Source organism: Budorcas taxicolor, chromosome 4 (genome assembly GCF_023091745.1).
Source record: "Budorcas taxicolor isolate Tak-1 chromosome 4, Takin1.1, whole genome shotgun sequence".
Lineage (NCBI taxonomy): Eukaryota > Metazoa > Chordata > Mammalia > Artiodactyla > Bovidae > Budorcas > Budorcas taxicolor.
In genome coordinates this window covers 119560127-119573606 of record NC_068913.1, presented here as the reverse complement: position 1 = coordinate 119573606, position 13480 = coordinate 119560127, and positions in this window count along the sequence as shown.

The following is a 13480-nucleotide window of genomic DNA, read 5'->3' as shown; positions in this document are numbered from 1 at the left end:
TGTGTGAGCCTTCTTACCTCTGAACTGTGTGTGTGTGTGTGTGTGTGTGTGTGTGTGAGCCTTCTTACCCCTCCACTGTGTATGTGTGTGTGTGTGAGCCTTCTTACCTCTGAACTGTGTGTGTGTGTGTGTGTGAGCCTTCTTACCCCTCCGCTGTGTGTGTGTGTGAGCCTTCTTACCTCTGAACTGTGTGTGTGTGTGTGAGCTGTCTTACCCCTGCACTGTGTGTGTTTGTGTTTGAGCCTTCTTCACCCCTCCACTGTGTGTGTGTCTATGAGCCTTCTTACCCCTGCACTGTGTGTGTGTGTGTGTGAGCCTTCTTACCCCTCCACTGTGTGTGTGTGTGTGAGCCTTCTTACCCCTCCACTGTGTGTGTGTGTGTGTGTGTGTGTGAGCCTTCTCACCCCTGCACTGTGTGTATGTGTGTGAGCTGTCTTACCCCTGCACTGTGTGTGTTTGTGTTTGAGCCTTCTTCACCCCTCCACTGTGTGTGTGTCTATGAGCCTTCTTACCCTTGCACTGTGTGTGTGTGTGTGTGTGTGAGCCTTCTTATGCCTGCACTGTGTGTGAGCCTTCTTACCCCTGCACTGTGTGTGTGTGTGTGTGAGCCTTCTTACCCCTCCACTGTGTGTGTGTGTGTGTGTGAGCCTTCTCACCCCTGCACTGTGTGTATGTGTGTGAGCTGTCTTACCCCTGCACTGTGTGTGTTTGTGTTTGAGCCTTCTTCACCCCTCCACTGTGTGTGTGTCTATGAGCCTTCTTACCCCTGCACTGTGTGTGTGTGTGTGTGAGCCTTCTTATCCCTGCACTGTGTGTGTGTGTGAGCCTTCTTACCCCTGCACTATGTGTGTGTGTGTGTGCGAGCCTTCTTACCCCTGCACTGTGTGTGTGTGTGTGAGCCTTCTTACCCCTCCACTGTGTGTGTGAGTGTGTGAACCTTCTTACCCCTCCACTGTGTGTGTGTGGTCACTCAGGCGTGTCAGGCTCTGCGACCCGGTGGACTGTACCCCACCAGGCTCCTCTGTCCATAGGCCTCTCCGGGCAAGAATACTGCAGTGGGTTGCCATGCCCTCCACCAGGGGATCTTCCCGAGCTGGGGATGGAACCCGCGTCTCTTAAGTCTCCTGCACTGGTGGGCGGGCTCTTTACCGCAGCGCCACCCGGGAAGCCCCCAGCTCTGGGGAGGTTTGTAAATATTTGAGAGAGTGACACTGAAGATCGGAAAGACAACATGGCCCACTCTCAGACTTTCTTTGCGCTCCCGCCTTTAGGGAGCGGCGCCGTAATTAGGACAAAGGGATGCTTGAGATTATGCCTTAAATAAACTGGGACAGAACTCCGTTCAGCTCCACCAGTTATTTTTATCTCCAAGGCAGGAGCACCGATATCAGTGTCGAGCTTAACTGGGCTCTCACCGAACGGAGGCAGGAGGGAGCTGGGGCGACAGTAGGCTCGGAGGCCTCGATGCTGAATCAGGAGAGGGCTCTGAGTGTCCTGCTCCCGGGGGATGCAGCGCTGTGGCCTCTCTCGACTCGGGGCTCTAGGGGAGCAGACTCTGCCGAGAGACCCCCTCCCCATCATCTCCCTGTCTCCCTTTCTGGGTGAGTGGGACTGTTGGAGCTGACATGGTGGCAGGTGGGCCCGTCTGGGCTGCGTCCGCCCCAGGCCCTCTGCAGCCCCCGCGTGAGCCCCAAGGGGCCCTTTCTCCCGCCAGCCTTCGAGCTGCACGCCCTCCCATCGTGTGGTACGGGCAGGCGGCCCGCTTTCCCTCCAGGCTCACGGGAGAAGGGCTGGGTCCCGTGCTCCCGGTCTGCAGGGACCTTGAGCAGAAGGAGCGGGCGTCCTGGGACGGTGAGGTTCTCTGGGGTGCTGAGGTCCTTTTCTTTTCTGGGTGAGAGGGCCCAGCCTGGGCGACAGCCTGTAACCAGTGAAAGGGTTCTTCTGCTCACTCAAGAAAAACAAGACACAGCAACACAGAGAGGGCCGAGGAGGGACCTGGAGGATAGAATGTGGGTATTTTTTTCCCCTTGTTTCAAAAATGACATTTTAATAGGTGTTGGCACGAATCTTTCAGTTACTCACAGCCTTGTAAGCCTGAGCACACTAGACACCCTTCCGAGGCTGCTTCCTTGACGTTATCAGTTGTTTCCAGGCGGCTGGGAGGCTGAGCAGGGTAGCGACTCTCCGAAGCCTTGAATGTAGCCCCCGTTTATGGTGGACACTTAGCTTGTTTTTAAACTGAAGTATTTACACTGCTGTGTTAGTTTCAGGCGTCCAGCGAAGTGATTCAGTTACACACACACACACACATATACACACACGTTCATGCTTTCCAAGAGTCTTTTTGACTAGAAGTTATTAAAAAATCTTGAATATTTTCAAAACTGTGCTATGCAGTAGGTGTTGGGTGGTTGTCTGTGGTGTGTATGGTGGTGTGTGTCTGTTGGTCCCAAACTCCTGATTGATGCCCCGCCCCCTTCCCCTCTGGTGACTGTAAGGTTGTTCTCTATGTCTTTGAGTCGATTTCTGCTCTGTAATTAAGTTCATTTGTGCCATTTTTTTATGAGTCCACATGTAAGTGATATCATATGATACCTGTCTTTGTCTGACTTGCTTCGGCTAGTATGGTCGTCTCTAGGTCCATCCCTGTAGCTGCGCATGGCACCGTTTCATTCTCTTTCATGGCTGAGCGGTGGCCATTGCGTATGTGGCACAGCTTCTTTGCCCGCTGCTCTCCTGGTGGACGCTTAGGCTGCCTCCATGCCCGGATGCTGTGAACACTGGGGTGCATGGATCTTTTCAAATTCGAGTTTTTGCCTTTTCCGGAAAGATGCCCAGGAGTGGGATTGCGGGATCGGATGGCAGCTCTATCTTTAGTTTTTAAGGACCCTCCATTGTATTCTCCACAGTGACTGCACTAATTTACCTTCCCACCGGTCTAGGAGGGTTCCCTTTCCTTCACACCTTCTCCAGCATTCACTGTTTGTAGATTTTTGAACAATGGTAATTCTGACTGTTGTGTAATTGGTGATTCTGACTCACTGGAGTTTTGATTTACATTTCCCTGATAATTAATGATGCTGAGTATCTTCTCCTGTGCCTGCTGGCCATCTGTGTGTCTTCTTGGGAGGAATGTCTGTTCAGGTCTTCTGCTCATTTTTTGACTGGATTGTTTGCTTTTGGGGGGATATTGAGCTGCATGAGCTGTTTGTATATTTTGGGAATTAAGCCCTTGGTTGCATCATTTGCTAATATTTTCTCCCAGTCCATAAGTTGTCTTTTCATTTTGTTGATGGGGTTTCTTTACTGTGCAAATGCTTTTAAGTTTGATTAGGTCCCATTTATTTATTTTTGCTTTTATTTCTTTTGACTTGGGAGACGTGGTCATTTTTAGTTTTTATTGTTGTAACAATAACCTAAAAGGGGAGCAGTCTCTTAATTAACTTCTATCTTAAATATTTTAATGAAGATGAAGGAATTTTGAAGGCAGTCTCTCTAACAGTCTCCTGTTGGCAGATACGCGTCACATTTTGCTCCTACTTGGAGTTAGGAGTAAAGTGCTGAGTAGCATCTAACGTAACTCTTCTCTCTAGTGAAATACTTGGTTGTTCATCTTCAGCTGGGTTTTTCTCTGAGATATTATTTTTCCTCCTGAACGTCATCTTAAGGTTGGGCCGAGGTATGGGAGGCCACTGCTGCTGTCGCTTGTCTAATATTAAAGCAGGAAAGAATCGCAGGCACATGGTATCCATATGATGTGTGTGTGTGTGTTGATATGAGTGTTTAAGTGTGTCCGTGTGTGTTTGGCTGATTATAAATGATTGTAAAAGCTGAAACCACCCTGTTTCCATCCATCCATCACCCACCATTCCATCTATCCATCATCCATACCCCCTTCCCTGATTCGGCCCTCAAATGCCTTGTGTCTCTGTCGACCTTGCTCCCCCACCCTGAACTTCACATCATTAACTCTCCATATTTTGGGTCTCATCCAGACATCACTTCCTCAGAGACGCCTTCCAGATCCCAGACTGTAATTCCAACAGATGATGTGAGGTTGTCAACCAGCCAAACGCTGTCCTCTTCAGAACCCACACGGCTCCACCCTTGTATCTGCATACCACCGTTCTCGCCAGGCGACAGACTCCAGCTTAGGGTTGCTTTAGCTTCCTCTTGGCTCCAAGCAGCGGTGCGGTGCCCAGCCCTCGCCAACACGCTGCCGTGTGGCCTCTGCTGTTGGGTCCCGGTCTCTGCCGGATGCTTGGTCATCGCCCTGATTGCCCTTGGGCTTTGCAGACTATTTCCTCTGCTGGGAGTGACCGTTCCCCCGGCCCACCCCAGCTGGCTGTGTCTGCTCTTCTGGGTGTCCCCATCTTGGGGGGCCACCCCGGGCTGCGCCTGCACCCCCGTGGCCAGGCCATCTGCTTTCTGACCACGTCCAGCGTGGCCCTTCCGCTCCCAGAGGCAGCCGCCCACTCCTTGCTGCTCCTCTAGGAGGGCGACCGGCCAGAGGAAAGCGATGGTCTTGCTCATCTCTGCGTGGTGAGCATTGTCCACAATGGAATTTTAAATCTGGCGCGTGTTTCTGTTACTTTTCTCACTGAGTTGTTTTCGAGCCGTCTGATCCTCTCCTTTGTTAGATCATCTTTTATGTCACGTGTGGACCATTTGCTTGGCTCCGCCTCGGTTTCCATCCACGCTCACCTCCCACAGCCGTGAGCAGGAGGCCGTGGGGAGTGGCCTGCGGGGCTGGAGGATGACCCCTCTGCCCTGGTGCGCCCCGCCTGCTGCTGGCACACTAGTGCCGTCACCCCAGTCCCCAGGAGTTCTCTGCACTGAGCTTTCCCTGTTGCAGTGACTGGAGCTTTTCTCTGCTGCGCAGACCTTGCCTGCTGCACTCACCTCTGCCGTCCTCCATTGGTGGAAGCCACCCTGAGCCCACCTCCCCATCGGGGGTGTCAGGTATTTGCAACCACCTGCTGACCCCAGCCCAGGGCGAGGCGGGCATTCTCAGATCTGAGTGGTGTGTGGGTGGTGGAAAGGCCTCGTCACTAGGGGCCTTTGGGAAGTTTTTGTTTTCTAACCCAGTGTGCTGTGCTCAGACACAGCTGTGTGTGACTCTTGCAACGCCATGGAACCCGCCAGGCCCCTCTCGCCATGGGTGTTCCCAGGCAGGAATACTGGAGTGGGTTGCCATTTCCTTATCCAGGGGATCTTCCTGACCCAGGGGTCGAACCTGTGTCTCCTACATTGCCAGGTGGATTCTTTACCCGCGGAACCACCTGGGAATCCCAGCTAACCCAAGAGCGCTTTAATTTTGGAAAGTTCAGGTCTTGTATGGAAGATGTACCATGGCAGACAGATGTGGACTATATTATTTGTCAAGATGACCTCGTAGCAGACCTCAGATTTCTCCATGATCTACAAACCAGGGTTACCTCTGATTTCAGCCCATAATCTCATTGTGGGTCATAGCTTCATACTCCTGCTCTGTTAGAGCTGGTGAGTCTAGGCATCAAAATGATACCAGTAACTGTTCTGTTCTGAGCCTCTTCCTAGATGCCAATAACTGTGAGCACCATTTTCATGAACTGTGCCATGAGGCTGCCCCACACAGGGTGAGGCTTCCCCAAATCTCAGACCAGGAAGCTCGAGGTCACATGGCCACTGACGTCCAGAGTCAGGGCTCACACCCAGAGTCCAGCAGCTGCATCCGTGGCCCCAGGGGACCTGGAGGTATTTCCCTTCCCTGGGTAGCCCTGCAGGGGTTCAGGACAGCCGGCGTCGCCGCTCCAAGCCGCCCTCCTCCGGTTTTGGCTCAGAGGTTCCAGGCCAGTTTCTAGCATTGCACCCTTTCTGATGACCCTTTCATGGTGGATTCTACCTCATCAGTGCTTTTCACCCATGACACCCACTGGACAGACTCTTCCAAATCGGCAGGGTGCTGTGAAGTTGCTGAAGTAGTTCTTAAGGATGTGGATATTTATGCGTGGATATTTATATATGTTTCATCAGAGAGACGCGGTGCAGACAGTTGTCCGTCTGTGACATCTGGAGACATGGACAGTCCGCTGGGTTAGACACTCACCTCCTCTTCCCTTGTCTCGAGACTCACAGCTGTAACTAAAATGTCAGGGACTGGCCAGCTTAAGCAAAAAACATGTCCGTCGCAGTTCTGTGGGTTGGCAGTCCACGATCACGGCACCAGCCGATTTGGAGTCTGGTGGGAGCCCACGGCCTGTTTGTAGCCAGCTGTATTCTCACTGTGTCCTCACATGGCGGAGAGACTCTCCTCTTTTTATAATTTATTTTATTGAAGTATGGCTGATCTACAGGGTCAAGAGACTCTTCTCCCAAGGGCACTGATTCCACCACGAGGGCCCCACCCTTGTGGCCTGATCACCTGCTCAAGGCCCTGCCTCCCAATACTGTCACTCTGAGGGTTAGTGTTTCAACACAGGGCTTTCCAGGTGGCTCAGAGGTAAAGAATCTGCCTGCCAGTGTAGGAGACGCAGGTTCGATCCCTGGATCAGGAAGATGCCCTGGAGGAGGAAATGGCAACTCACTCCAGCATTCTTGCCTGGGAAGCCCATGGACAGAGGAGCCTGGTGGGTACAGTCCATCGGGTAGCAAAGAGTTGAACATGTCTGAGCACACCCCCACACACATACACAAAAGCAGGCATGTGCGTGCCCACACACGTGTGCACACAGAATGCTTCTGAACCCACAACATGGAAGACTTTCAGCACCAGAGGTCTTACCCGTGACGGCAGGAGACAGGGGAACAGGAGGAAACCAGGCTCTGGGGCATGTCTGGAGTCCAGCTGTGCTCACGCCGAGTGTCTTTGGCAGTGGACGCCCAGTGGGGTTGCCATCGGCTGCTGCCTGGGGCAACAAGGAGGGCAGGGCTTGCATCAGAGCAGCTCAGGGTGGGGAAGCAGTCAAGGGCTCAGTGTAGGTGAGGAGAGAGTCCCGTACGGAGGGAGCGGGTCGCTGTGTCAGGATAAAGATGGGACAGTGTCACTGAGCCCACAGACGGGGTCACTGGGGGTCATGACCCGAGTCATGAGGAGTCTGCAGACAGGGTCACTGGGGGTCATGACCCAAGTCATGAGGAGTCTGCAGATGGGGTCACTGGGGGTCATGACCTGAGCCGTGAGGAGTCTGCAGACAGGGTCACTGGGGGTCATGACCCAAGCTGTGAGGAGTCTGCAGACAGGGTCACTGGGGGTCATGACCCGAGCCATGAGGAAGGCAGGTAGGCTGAGTGACAGGCAACAGATCATTGGATCACATGTCCCCTGGGTCACCTCATTCTGCCATCTCAGTATTTGGGGACAGCAGAATCCCGTTTTAACATTAAATCTCACTTAGGGCCTCCATGAGAAAACAGATAAGACCACCCCACCTGGGAGAGTTGGGGTGAGGCCTGGACCCCCAGAGCCTGAGGACCCACCTCTCGTCTCTGGTCCCCTGGGCCCAGTGCTCCTGAGGACACGCTGTGGACGCCGTCCTGCATCCTGCATCTGCCCCGCTAATGAGCTGTCCTCGCAGGTGCTGGCCTCCCTCTCCTGGGAGATGCAGCTTGGGGCAGATTTGGTCCAGCCTCACAGAAGGTCTGTGAACTCCATCACGGGTGGGTGGGAGGATCCCAGCAGTCGCCATGGTTGCATTTCAGGTTAATTTCTCGTGGGTGTGTCTGAAATGCGGCGTGGCACGGTGCGTCCGACTCCCGGCTGTGCAGGTGGCCCGGGCCAGAAACGCATTTGTTCCAGGTGGTGCCTGGGTCCCCCTCCCGACGGGGCTTCCTCGTCACCGTCTGTGACCCGGGCTCCTTGGAGGGTGGTGGTTGCAGTGGGACGGGCCCCCGGTGGGTGGGACAGGTGGCCCCAGGGTGCGAGGCGTTCCCGAGAGGCTGCTGAAGACCCTGAGTCTCTTTCTCTAATTCATTTTAAAATTTTTATTGGAGTACAGTCGATTCACAGTGCGTTAGTCTCTGCTGCACAGCAAAGTGACTCGGTTACACGCACACGTATACTCATCCTTTTTTCGATTCTTTTAGCAGAGAGTATTGAGCAGAGTCTCCTGTGCTCTGAGCTCACGTCTCTTCTTCATGAAAGACTTGAGGACTTTTTCGATGGTGTGTACAACACAGTCTGGGGCCCGAGAACTGTCTGCGCTCGGCGAGCTGTCCCCGGCCCTCTGCCAGCTCAGCGTATCCTGTTCCCCCTTCTCTGGCCTTGCTTTCCTTTCTTCTCCACCTTCTTTCGCTCTGGTGAGGTCAGTGAATATGAAGACAGGGTGAGAATCCGAATTCTCTTCCTCAGAAAGAAAGAGACATTTTCATTCTTGGGAAAGAGCAAGCCTTTTCCAAGAACTGAATGCAAAAAACATTCACCTTGGACTTTTCACATCAGGCCCCGAGGGTTGGTGCGCAGCGTCCTCAACCACAAATGCAGCAGGAGTTTCTTAATTATTTATGCCCCTGTGTCTCGGTGAAGGATTCAGAGTGACAGGGTTCATAAAGCAGCTTCTCGCAGTGACCCTCAGAAGAACACGCTGCTCGGGGGCTACGCTGCGGAACTCCCAGGGACGAGGCCCAGACGCCCCATCCTCTGGGCCGAGGGCTGGGATGGAAAACCCCGACCACCCACCCTGACCCCAAGGGGTGACCTGGGACTCACAGGCGAAAGAGACGATAAAGTGCTCAAGATTGTCCCCGGTCGCTTGTTTATCCACTACGCTGTGACACACACACCAAGACATGAAAACTGTCTTACAGCTTTTCCTAAAACTACGTACTTCTTGGGTTTTATGAAACGAGATAAGAATATGGCAGATCTTGTCCCACTTCCTAAAGCTGTGGAGAGAACCCGAAACCATGGCCTTCCCTTCCCGCTGTGGCCTATTGATCCCAGGAATTCCTTGCAAGATTCTAGAATCTGGAATTCCAGGGAATGTCTTCACTGGCATGAGATTGGGAGTGTATTTCCCTGGTATTCCGCTTACTGTCTTTTTCTACTTTTGAAGGAGAGAGAAAATTCTGCTAAAAGTAATGTCCGAGGTCTGTGGTCAGGGTATAACCCCTCTAGGAAGCACGCCTCAGGAGGGCAGGGTTAACTGTTCAGCTTTCTCCTCGGCACACGGAGCTGAACTCGATCAACGTCTGCTGAAAAATTAGTGGCAAGATCTGTGACAGAGAGGAAATGGCAGCGGGATGTTTGAGAGAAGAGTTGTCAAGGGCCTGTGCCTATCATCAGTGTGAAGCCAGAAGTGTCAGGGTGGAACCAAAGGGACCGGTCAAGAGGTAGCTCACTCAAGCCCTGCCTGTGGTCCCCAGAAACTGGCGCCACATGGCTGCTGACACCTGGGATAAACTTGTTATTTAGTCACCAAGCTGCGTCCGATTCTTCACGATGGCAAGGACTGCAGCACGCCAGGCCTCCCTGTCCATCACCAACTCCCAGAGCTTACCCAAACCCATGTCCATCGAGTCGGTGATGCCATCCAACCATCTCATTCTCTGTCGTCCCCTTCTCCTCCTGCCTTCAACCTTTCGCAGCTCAGGGTCTTTTCCAATGAGTCGGTTCTTTGCATCCGGTGGTCAAAGTATTGGAGTTTCAGCTTCAGCATCGGTCCTCCCAGTGAATACTCAGGGTTGATTTCCTTTAAGATTGACTGGTTGATTACCTTGCAGTCCAAGGGACTCTTAAGAGTCTTCTCCAAAACCATAGTTGGAAAGCATCTATTCTTCATTGCTCAGCCTTCGTTATTGACCAGCTCTCACACCCGTTCATGACTAATGGAAAGACCATAGCTTTGACTAGACGGATGTGTGTCGGCAAAGTGGCGTCTTTGCTTTTTAACACCCTGCCTGGGTCTGTCTTAGCTTTCCTGCCAGGAGGCAGCCGTCGTCTAACTTCATGGCTGCAGTCGCCATCCACAGTGATCTGAGAGCCCAAGAAGAGGAGAGTCTGCCATTGTTTCCACCTTCTTCCCATGTATTTGCCATGAAGCGATGGGACCAGATGCCAAGATCTTGGTTTTTTGAATGTTGATTTTTCACTCTCCTCCTTCGCTCTCATCAAAGGGCTTAGTTCCTCCTTGCTTTTTGCCATTAGAGTGGAAACATCTGCATATCTGAGGTTGCTGATATTTCTCCTGGCAGCCTTGATTCCAGCTTGTAACTCATCCAGCCCGGCATTTCGAACAATGTGCTCTTTGCGTAAGTTAAATAAACGGGGTGACAGTGAACAGCCTTGTCATACTCCTTTCTCAATCCTAAACCATTCAGTTGTTCCATACAGAGTCCTAAGTGTTGCTTCTTGACCTGCATACAGGTTTCTTAGGAGACAGGTAAAATGGTCTGGTATTCTCATCTCTTTAAGAGTTTCCCACAATTTATTACGATCCACACAGTCAAAGGCTTTAGCGTATTCAATGAAACAGAGGTATATATTTCCTGGACTTCCCTTGCTTTCGCTATGATCCCACAGATGTTGGCAGTTTGATCTCTGGTTCCTCTGTCTTTTCTAAACTCAGCTTGAATGTCTGGAAGTCCTCAGTTCATGGAATGCTGAAGCTTAGCTTGGAAGGCTTGCAGCGTAACCTTACTAGCCGGGACTAACAGTGGCTCCTAATTCTGCATGAATACTGAAACCTGTAACGTTTTGGTGAACGTCTGAGGAAGACTATCTTGTGAGTCTGGCAATTTAAATTCAAGCTCGTAAAAACCGTTTCAGTCCCTCAGGTGAAGCTCTGGGTGGCAGGTATGGCCGTCTGCCTGATTTTTTGTATCAGTCTAGCTTGATGCCAGTGGACAGAGGTGCGCCCACTGCCCCAGCTTCCCGAGCACCGCCTCTGGCAAGGACAGTGACTGCCGCGTAACAGGAGTCCCTGCCCCGCTTCAGACTCAGCCTCAAGTCTTCCTTGGGGTTGCGTCTGAGACCTCTGTAGGGAGCAGGGTGCTGTTTGAGCTGTGCCTACAGGAACCCCTGGGGTGGGGATCTGTGTGTGTCCTGTCGGTTCTGAGTCAAGGTGGCTACTTGTCCCCACCAAATGCCATCTGACCTGTTCGTTCATGTCCAGACCGCGGTTTCCTGGACCACAGCCTGGCAGGAAGGGGGCATCCCACTTGCTGTGTGCGTGCTGAGGGCCTTCCCGGGGGAGGGGGGTAGCTCTGCGGGGGACAAAGGATCTGAGGTCACATGCATTTGGGAAGCACATGGTGAAACGCCTACCTCGCAGCCCTCCCAGAAAAGGCAACCTCGTAACACTCGTCCTGACTCAGGAGGACGAGTTCTCATCCCTAGCGCATTTGCTGGGCGCGCTTAGCTCCCTGATGCCTGCGGTGCTGACGCCTGCAAGCCCTTTTGTCTGAGGCAGCCCCTTGGCTTGGATGTTCGCCCGTGAGCTGTGCCCGGCCAGCCGCCCTGTCCGGGCGTGTTGGGGAAGACCTTGTGTACAGAGTGTGCTGGGCCCCTGGTGGCCCGTGCGGGCCCAGTGGCAGGCCTCCCGCTTTGTGAGGCACACGTTTTGCCCCTTTTGCTCCCGTCAGGGTCTTCAGCATGGGGATCACACGACTGAACGGTCCTGAATGTCCCGGGGGTGGGCTTGTCCACGAGGTGGTGGTGTTCGGGAAGAACCCGGGAATGCCAGTGGGCGGAATGTGTGTGGAGGCTGGGGGCCTCGCTGGGTGGGCCTGCCCCCGCCGTCCAGGGGTTCTGGCTGCGGGCTCCCCGGGGGTTTCCTGGGCGACTGAAAATCAGCAGACGGGCTTTCCCCTTGGCCTCCTTGGTGGGCGTGGCCCTCCAAGGTCGAGAACTTGGCCATCATGCCCGCCTTGGTTTGTGCTTGCTTTTACTTTTTCACACTATTGCCATTTACAGCTTCCTCCCAGTTTAATCTTTTTAAAAAGACATCATATTTTTAGAGCAGTTTTAGGTTCCTGGCAAAACTGAAAGGAAAGTCCAGGCAGTTCCCACCCACCTCTCGCCCCAGCCCAGCCTCCCCGCTTTCAACATCCCCGCCAGATGGTCCATTTGTCACACTCAGTGGAGCCACGGGGACGTGTGGTCATCACTCAGAGCCCGCAGCTTCCATCAGGGTGCACTCTTGGTGTGTCCAGTCTAAGTGAAAGTGAAAGTTGCTCATTCATGTCCGACTCCTGGCGACCCCCATGGTCTATACGGTCCATGGAATTCTCCAGGCCAGAATACTGGAGTAGGTAGCCGTTCCCTTCTCCAGGGGATCTTCCCAACCCAGGGATCGAACCCAGGTCTCCCACATACCAGTCTATGGGTTTGGACAAAGAGGTAACTCTGTGGGTCCACCACTGTGGTATCATTCAGAGTATTTTCACTGCTCTAGAAACCTGTATTGATCTTACAGCGCTATTTCAAGACCCTCCGGATAGTCAGTGGCATGCTTTGAGTTTTCAGCACTGACTCAGCACCTCCTCTGACCTGTGCTGGACCAAACGAGGGCTCCGAAGGCCTGTGCCAGCCCCAGGGCCATGCCTGTCCTGGGCTGCAGAGCAGAGCATTGGCACAGATCATCCAGCCACTTCTTGTGGCCGCTTTGTACCCTGCTTTGTCCATCACCCATCCCAGCACACGCTTGTTAAGTGCTGAACATGTGTTAGTTGCTGAGGAGCTGATGGTAAACAGAAAAAGCTCAGCCTCAAGGCGGAGGAAGGTCTGTCATCTAATGGACCGTGTGTAAGTGCTAACATTCAAGAAGCTTCTCGGTTATTACTGTTATTTTTTTTAAAACACAGATCAGTTTTCCCTAATTCTGCAGTTGAGCTTTTGAAGTACAGGACCTATTATATGAAGTTAGTTTCGGTCATTCAGCTATTTTTTTTTAAAGCCTGTCAGGTTACAAATACTTGTACCATGTCCCCTTGGGATTGTATACGTATACACTTCATGGACACATTTGTTGATAGTTTCCTCTAATTGTTGCTGCAGAAATTCATCGGGTCAGGGCCCCCTCCAGAGCCCCATGTCAGCCCACCGGACATGTCCCTCCAGGAGGACATAGTCACACGTGGGTCTTCTACACAGTTGAGTCACCATTCATGTCCTGTGTGGTCTTTCTTCCCAGGAGCTTGGGTTAAAGTAGGGACTGATCCGCGGTGGTTTACTGCACTTTGAAGGCCACCTGTCTGTGCAGGTTGCTTTCCTGGTTAGTTTAGTGTGATAATATTTCGGCCTTATCCCAATAAATATCCTGTTTTGTTCAAGGAGGATGAGGAAGGCTGCAATCAGTTAACGCCCACAGAAGCGGTGACTTTCGTGCCCCTCCCAACCCGTCCTTTTTCACACAGTCTGAGATTTGTAGAAATCAGAAATCCTCAAATGTGGCATATTGAGAAACCAGAGTTCGGTGTCTAAAGGGGAGTGTCCTTATAAGAGATTAATTCCAAGGATCCAGATGTTAATGGGGAAACCAGACCACCAAGGCCAAGTTCAGAC